Below are 9,011 nucleotides of genomic sequence, written 5' to 3'. Positions count from 1 at the left end.
GCAAGTCAAGTTAAACATCAATAATCTAAATCAAGATATAATTCAATTGGAAGGCAAAACTATAATTAAGTCAACCAAAATCATGTTATCCATTCATCCATTAATCTCAATCCTAACTCAATTCTTTACCAATATTCTCTCAAATCACTCAATGTTTTTTGGGTGCAAATATGCTCAAAGTTGGAACTGAACGTGATATTATCATAATCTTGTAAGAAAATCAAATCTCTACTACTAATTAGAACAAGATGCAACAATCAAATGGTCTTAAATGAGTTGTAACAGAGCTTAGGTAAAGGCAAGAGATTCACAAATAATTAGATCAAACTCCATGAAATAAACAAATTAAAGTAAAAGGGATGCAAAAAAATGAAACAAACATCAAACAACCCTTTCTTTTTTCTTTTTTCTTTTTTTCTTTTGATTTTGTTTTTTTTTACGTTGAACATGAACATATATCAGGTAAATCGTTCTCTTATCCTGATAAGGGTAGAAAAAGAGAGATGAACAAAAAAGGCTCGAGTTTTAAAAATGACCTAATAACAAAGAATGAGAATAACTCAAATTTGATCAACTAATGGGAATGATTGCGTAAGCAATTTTAGGGTAAAAAGTAGGTGAATCCTAAGTGCCCTAATCACTTTAAAGCATCAAGGTCATATGTAATCTCGACATGCATTTAAGTACAGGTTCTAGAATATCAATGCCTAATCAAACAAGAATAAGAGCAAGAATATAAAGGATATGCTCGCAAAGGCTCAAATCTTACCGAAGTGTATACATGCAATGATTTAAGCATATTTCATCTAAGAAAGACATGAAATATCGAGAAAAAGTTTAACTAAATCACTACTCATGCCATCCACTATCATCTATATATAAATTCAAACAATATTGTGATCTCAGACATGCATGGCATATCAAAACATTCAACAAAGACGAACACTTTCAATGTAAATTTCTACAAATTCAACAAAGGCATCCTAGAATTAAAGCATAAAGATAAGCAATGGAAAATTCAAATAAATATCCTACTCTCCCTTAAAGTGTATTTTCCCAATATGAAAAATTAAAGAGCAAGAGAAGAAAAAGAGATACTCCATATGTTTAGTGTCGACCGCGTGCTACTTGTGTGATGAGTGCTCAACTAAAGTTCGATCGCTCAAAAGTGAAACTATTAGAGTGCGGATTGATGTCAAAGTTTCCTGCAAAGCCAAAGGGTAGTACATCAGTAATGGGTAATAAAAATAAACTCAGTATTTACCTCAATTTTTTTATCTGGCAATGAGCAATGTTGTTTGCGGATAACCGGGGAAAAGTAATTGTCGGCTACTTAAGTTCTTCATTCGATCCATCGTGGCACGGTGAGAGAGGTACGCAGGGGAAGAGCGATGTAAGAATGGTCAGTCATGATAATCAGACGAAAGGTGAGCGATGAATGGAGTAGTGAAGGACGATTGGTTTGGTTCGTGAGGCGTGATTGGGGGGAAGAAAATGTATGGCTATTTGGGAATTATGGGGTTTCTGAAAAAGAAAATAAAAGATTAAGATGGTAGGAGCTAGGGTTATGATGAAAAGAAAAAATAAATAAAATAAAATAAAGGGTAAAGTATAGTAATATTATTGAACTTTTCTAAAGCTTTCATTTAGGTCCCTCAACTTTTAAAACTTACAATACAATCTCTCAACATTTAGTCCATTTGTAATATGGTCCCCCAACATTTAGTCTGTTTGTAATATGGTCCCCGCCCGTTTGACGCCGTTACACTGTCGTTAGTACATTTGCAATATGGTCACTAAACTTTTCAGGTGCTTGCATTTAGGTCCCCCAACTTTTAAAACTTTTAACACAATCCTAAATTTCATTATAAACCCCAAATTCCTTTTCGATCTCAAATTTCCTTTTTCGCTTCTCTCTCTTTCTCATTTCAAAATAAGGGTCCACTGAAGAAGATCCGACCAAGGATCATCATGATTCAAGGTGTAATGTTAGATACAGGTCATCTCAGGTGAAGCATAATGTTCGATGAAATGTTTGTGAGAAAAATGGGGTTAGAATGCAGAGTTGACAAATACTACTAAGATGAACTAAATATCATTGCTAAAGTCACCAACAAGCTGTAATTATTTTGTATAAAGACATAATAATTTCTTCGTTTAAATCCTTGTACTTAAAGATTTTCCAACAGATATCAAATATAATGAATCCCAAACAGTGCATTCACCTCTCGTTTGGTTTTTGTTCTTCAATTTTCACCATGTAAAATTGTAAACCCAAGCAGTGCTCTATCTTTCAGCTTTTATTTACAAAGAAAAATGGAGGAAGAATTGTGCTATTTGGGATTTCATTATATTTTTTCATCTTGGAAAATCTTTAAGAACAGGATTAAACGAAGAAATATTATATGTCTTATACAAAATAATTCCAGCTTTGTTGTGACTTTCAACAATGATACTTAGTTCATCTCGTAGTATTTGTCAACTCTACATTTCTAACCCCATTTTTTTCTCACAAGCATTTCATCGAACATCTATTCTTCACCTGAGATGACCAGTATCTAACATTATACCTTGAATCATTGATGGTCCCGATACTCCCTTAGTCGGTCTTCTCTCAATGGACCCTTATTCAAGTCAACACCTCCACATAATTCAAAGTTAGATTAGAATTTTCCATGCATCCCCGACTGAAAGTTATGCTGAAAATGATAAGAGAAGCAAAAAAAGGAATTTGAGATCGAAAATGAATTTGGGGTCCTAATGGTTAGGGGATTGTATTGCAAGTTTTAAAAATTGAGGAACCTAAATGAAAATTTTTAAAAAGTTCAATGACCATTACTATACTTTACTCTAAAATAAATGGTGGGGTGAGGTAATTGTGTATCCTGGTTTGTTTTTAAATGAAGTGGTTGTGTTGCGTTTAAAGAAAAGCACGACTGAGAAATAAAAAAATGAAATAAACTAAAATATATGTGATGAGGTATGTTTTAAAACCTGGGAATTATTTTATTTTGGTGGGACCCAGGATAGAAAAGACGAGAGTAAAGTAAAGGTCAAATGGGTTTTTTAAAAAAAATAAAGAGTTTTTGGGATAATAATGAACACATGGGTTAATGAAAAAAATAAAGAGGTTAAATTTTAGGGTAAAGTATAGTAATGGTTACTAAAATTTTCTAAATCTTTCATTTAGGTCCCTAAACTTTTAAAACTTTCAATATAATCTCCTAACATTTATTCTGTTTGCAATATGGTTCTTCAACATTTAGTCCGTTTGCAATATGGTCCCCGACGTAACTGTTGGGGGACCATATTGAAAAAGGACTAAATGTTAGGGGGCTGTATTGTAATTTTTAAAAGTTGAGAGACCTAAATGAAAGCTTTAGAAATGTTCAGTGACTATTACTATGCTTTACCCTAAGATTTAATAGAAACAAAAGAGACCAATCTTGTCTGCATGCAAATATGTGATTGAGGACTTTGAAAACGATCAATAAATTCAATTCAACTAACCAACTTAACCATATATATGCTTTCATTTAAATAGTTTAGTTTTGTAGCACAGAACAAAGTTGCAGGCAGAAGTTTGAAATGCAATGTAGACATGAGAGAGAGAGAACACAAACATGAGAGAGAGAGAACACAAGATTCTTCCAAAACATTACCACCAACAAAAGCATACCCCACCACTACCTGAAATACCTCAACCATCTTTCAAATATTATTCAAATATTAAATTAGAACTCGAATATCAACAACTTTTTTTAAGTTGATGAAAATTGTCATCAAAATTCCATTGTCCCACACAAAGACAAGGAAAACTTGAAAAAAAAACCAAAACCTACCTGTGAAGATCATAAGAGACGATACAGGAAAAGATAATGAGAAGGAAAAGGAAACATCTTTATTCCAAAATACAGTACAAAAGATAAGAAATTCTGTACCAAATCAACTGAACCTGCAAGTTCTAAAATTTTCTAAACCTTTGCCTTCATTCCCTTCCCTTCTTCCTAGATGATCTGTTAGACAAAGGACTTTGATTTTTAATGTTTGTGTAACTCATTACCTCTGTTACGTTACAGACCATTAGTCTACATGTTTTTTTTTAAGTCCTAATTCTTTCTTTACAAGTGAATTAATGGAGATGGAAATGGAAATTAACACCATCACCTTTACAGCTAAAAGACTATTCCTGCTAGTTGAAAGTAGCCTAACTTTGAAATCATGTGAGAATTGGCAGGAAAGTAAGTCCTATGCAACATGATGTCATCTACAAGTTTAATTTCCCCATTCAGAACATCCTGGGAGTGGCTTGTCGTTCACGGGATCAAAGTTGTATCTGCGAATAAACCCACATCTTTCATCAGATCTTAACAGTATTAACAAAGAGGTACAAAGAAATGTGGTGTTTACTTCTCATGAACTGTCTTTGTTGCTCTTCTTCTGCAATTCAAACTTGTGCGTGACACATATGCATAAGGTTAAATTGTAGGCACCATAGAACGATAACTGAATCTAGAGGCAAACACTCAATCAAGGAAGCAGGAAAAAAATAAAACTGGCCTTTTTTCTGCTTTACATCTAACACCCAAGCACGTTGAATGGAAAAACAGACCTACGTCACTGGGACGCTTTATTTTTCTTGAAATACCTGTGTCTGACACTGGTGTTGAATATGACCTCCAAGTATCCTCCAAATACATGGAAAAACTAGGAAAAATCTGACCATACTCATTTCAACACACAATATCCAGCACTAATACCCAATCGGTATACCATTTAATTGTCATATTTAAATAGGTGAGTATATATAGATTTGACATGTTAATAAATTATCTCTTGTATAGAAATTGGTTTGGTTTCGTTTGATTTACCTCTCATTTATGCTTCATTCCCTTTTCTCATGATAAGTCTAGGCAACATACGATGATGAAATTGGAACTTTCTATATATTGTTACAATATAAGTTGGTACTAGAGTTTCATTGGCCTTAAAGCAAACCTACATCATCAATCTTTTATAAGAAACAATAAATTCAAAGGAAATAATATATAAACTCAAATAAAATTGCAAGGAACTTATTAGATAACATGATGACAACGATGATAATAATAACAATGATGCAAGGCCATTTTTAAGTAGGATGTTATGGAGCACCACAGTCTCAACTGTGAGCCCTGGTCCAAACCCAAATAGGACTCCCCACTCTAACCCTTCACCCTGTGGTCCGGACCGCATCTTCTTTTGATTTCTTTCTCATCTCATCCATGATGAACAGCACGCAGGCACTCGACATGTTGCCGTATTCTGAAAAAACGTGCCTTGTGGCTCGAAGCTTTTCGGGTTTAAGGGCTTACTTGGCTTCCACTTGGTCTAATATAGCTGGACCACCTGGGTGAGCTATCCAAAAAAGAGAGTTCCAATCGGTGATTCCCAATGGTTGAAATGCCTCAACTTGGTTCTTCTCAATGTTCTTAGAAATAAGCCCCGGAACATCCTTGAGGAGATGAAACGTAAGCCCGACTTCACGAAGGTGGCCATCGATGGTACCATCACTGTCTGACAAGATCGTTTGAGCTGCTGAAACAACTTCAAACCAAGGCTTCTCGATTTGAAGCACTGGGTCTGAACCAATTATAACAGCAGCCGCGCCATCACCGAACAATGATTGGCCAACAAGACTATCTAGGTGAGTGTCGGTAGGTCCACGAAAGGTGACGGCGGTGATCTCCTAGCCAGGGATTTAAATAGCGTTCGCGGTCGCGTCGCGTTTATCACCGTTGCGGACATAACGGATGCCATCGCGATCATTGCGGGTGTCGCAGTCGTGAATTTTTTTAAATTTCACACAATATATCCTAAAACATAATAATTATAGTTATAAATGAGTCATTTTAATGGCTTTTAGAATGTTTTCTAAACGAAAAATGGCATATAAATTAATAATATATATCAACACTATAAGCAAGAAAAACAACACATACCTTAGAAATGGGGTAGTAATAGTTTCACCAATTAGGATTAAATAAATAAAAATTAAAGTTTACATTTTAAAATAAGGATTAAATTATAAATTTTTAAAGGTGGAAGGATAACAAATTAACATATTCCTTAAAAATATATCCTAGAAATTATTTAAAATAATTAAAAACTCTAATTCTCCCTTTTGTTGACACATATGACATATATATATTTTAGTTTTTTATATTAATTTTTTTGGTTTATTCTAAAAAATCTAACTGTGACTTGGGTTTGGGATAGTCTTCTCTTCAACCCACCATCTTCCTTCTTCCACTTTTCTTATTCCTTTATTTTCTCTGTTTTGCTTTCTTTTTATCTGTTTTGCATTTTTTATTTGATCTACATCTACTATTTCTATTTTTTTTTCTTATATTTACAGCTTATCGTCTTATTGTTTTTTTCTTCTTTTTTGCGTTCTGATTTTTTTCTAATTCTTCTGAACTTAGATCTAGGGATTTCTTACCTTGTCAAATGAAAGTCAAATCTTTGTTCTTGGTCTGCTCAACATCTTCTAGGCTTGTTCCCTTCCCGGTTTGGTCTTTGTCTTGGTGAATGGTGAGTCTTGCTTGCTCAATTCCTCTTTGTTTTTTTTTTTTTTGAGTTTACAAAACTTTTTGTTTGGAAATTTGGATTTCTTTCTTTTGTACTAATTTTGTAGAATTTTTTGTTTTGGTTTTCTTTATTTTCAATTAGCTTTTGCTTCCATTTTTTACATGTTCTGTGTTTTTTTCAAGTCACGGTTTAATAACGGGAATAGCGTCCTGTTATTGACACTCTTTACCGTTAAACGCTAAATTGCGGCCGCAACAGACCGTTATTGTCATGATTCCGCTACCCACCGCAATTTTCTTGAATATCGGGTTTCGGACGGCGGCGCTACTGCGAAATAGCGGACGCTATTGCGGTTGGGTTCCGCTATTTAAATCCCTGCTCCTAGCAAACAACGAGGACTCGAGCACCTTTGTTGTTCTCAGCCAAGTCCTTGGCCAACCGCAACACCGTGTCGCCGGCGAAGCAACCTTGTTGATACATCATGAGGCGCTTAACGGAAGGGCGGAGACCCAAAAGTTTGAGCTGGTAGTCAGCCCCGGGCATGTCGACGCCATTGGTCGTACAAAACACGAGATAGGTGATCTTGGACTTTGGTTGGCCCCATTCTTTAATGGCTCGAATGGCGGCTTCTTTCCCGAGCTTTCGCACCTCTGCCACCACCATGTCTTGGCGTGCATCGAGTGAATGTGCCATGTATGCGCATATATTGGAATTCTCTTTTAGTATCTCTTCCGTTAAGTACATGTACCTCTTCTTGATCATCGATTTTTTGCCTGCGCATAAGAAGAATATTAAATTGGGTAAAGTATAGTAATGGTCACTGAACTTTTTTAAAGATTTCATTTAGGTCTCTAACTTTTAAAACTTGCAATAAAGTCCCTAACATTTAGTCTGTTTGTAATATGGTCCTCCAACAGTTACGTCGGGGACCATATTGTAAACGGACTAAATGTTGAGGAACTATATTGCAAACAGACTAAATGTCAGGGGATTATATTGTAAGTTTTAAACGTTGGGGGACCTAAATAAAATCTTTAAAAAAATTTAGTGACCATTACTATACTTTACCCTAAATTTTAATGGGATTTGTTTTGGTGATGGGACAGTGTGGGGTCCATATGTTAAAAAGATGAATGTTGAATGGTGAGTTAAATGGTGAAGAGAGATGTTCTATAAATTAATAAAATTGTTTTCATTTTAATTGCTGTCAATTGAACAACACTCTGAAGGGAATAGCGTCGATCCCAGGCTTCCCAAGAAACAACGATGAAGATATAAAGCTCCGCCCGACCCTTCTGCCAGCCCTCGCCAATCTCCCTCCCCGTAAATGGATTGTGAAAACTCCGTGCCTAACATTTTCTACAAGGGTATTGTCACAGGTTCTTCTGAATCCCTTACCGACTCGAAAAACGTTGGTATGGATGATGATGATATGGGCTCCTTGATGTCAATGTCATTTTTGGAGACTCAATGGCATTCCCACCATTGATTTTTTTTGAGCGTTTCCAATGCATCGCTGTTAAGAGCATGGAATTAACTCTTGTTGTCAAATTTCTTAGGCGAAGAATAAGGTACAACACCCTTCACAATCGTATTTATGGCATCTAGAAGCCCTCGCATCCTCTCAAACTTATCGATATCGAGAATGATTTATTTCTCGTGAAGTTGAGTGATCAAGGCGATTATCTAAAGGTCTTCACAGAAGGTTTTTGGACCATTTTCAGTCATTATCAGATTGTTGAACCTTGGTCCATCAACTTTCAACCATCCCAAGCTTCCCCTAGCCGTCTCATGGCTTGGATTCACTTGCCAGGTCTTCCACACTACAGCAAAAGTGGCTTATTGCGGCATTTTTTTTATTTCTAGCGGCGTTTTTAAACGCCGCTAAAAATACATACGGCGTAAAAAAAACGCCGCTAAAAGCGCCGCTAAAAATAGCGCCGCTAAAGTTTGCGGCATTTTTCAACAAAAAAACGCCGCAATAGGTTACAACATATAGCGGCGATTGTTCAACAAACGCCGCAAAATGTATTGATATTTAGCGGCGTTTATCATTAAAACGCCGCAATAGGTTTTGATATTTAACGGCATTTGGTAGACAAACGCCGCAATAGTCGTTGATGTTTAGCGGCGTTTTCTTCAAAAACGCCGTAGTAAATTTTTATTTTTACCGGCGTTTTCCTAAAAATGCCGCAGAATATGTATTGAGATTTTGCGGCGTTTTTATCAAAAACGCCGCTAAATGTATGGTATATTGCAGCATTTTGTTACAAACGCCGCTAAATAACACAGAATTTAACAATTCTAAAAATTATACTTAATACCCCAAATCTGTTTTTTCAACCTGTTCCATTATCTAACAAACAAAACAACAATAACATCAAATCCAATATAATAAATAAAAGTTTTCATTAACGTAATATAGGTTAAGTTAAACACGG

At 35.4% G+C, this 9,011-nt stretch overlaps 1 pseudogene; it reads right to left on the bottom strand.

Moving 5' to 3' along the window:
- Positions 1–4,275: 4,275 nt before the first annotated feature.
- Positions 4,276–7,926, bottom strand: LOC120192981 (annotated as a pseudogene).
- Between the last annotated feature and the right edge of the window lie 1,085 nt (positions 7,927–9,011).

Source organism: Hibiscus syriacus, unplaced genomic scaffold (assembly GCF_006381635.1).
Source record: "Hibiscus syriacus cultivar Baekdansim isolate YM2019G1 unplaced genomic scaffold, ASM638163v2 tig00116984_pilon, whole genome shotgun sequence".
NCBI classification, from domain to species: domain Eukaryota; kingdom Viridiplantae; phylum Streptophyta; class Magnoliopsida; order Malvales; family Malvaceae; genus Hibiscus; species Hibiscus syriacus.
The sequence above is the reverse complement of the archived record's forward strand: the minus strand, read 5'-3'. Positions and strand labels throughout refer to the sequence as shown.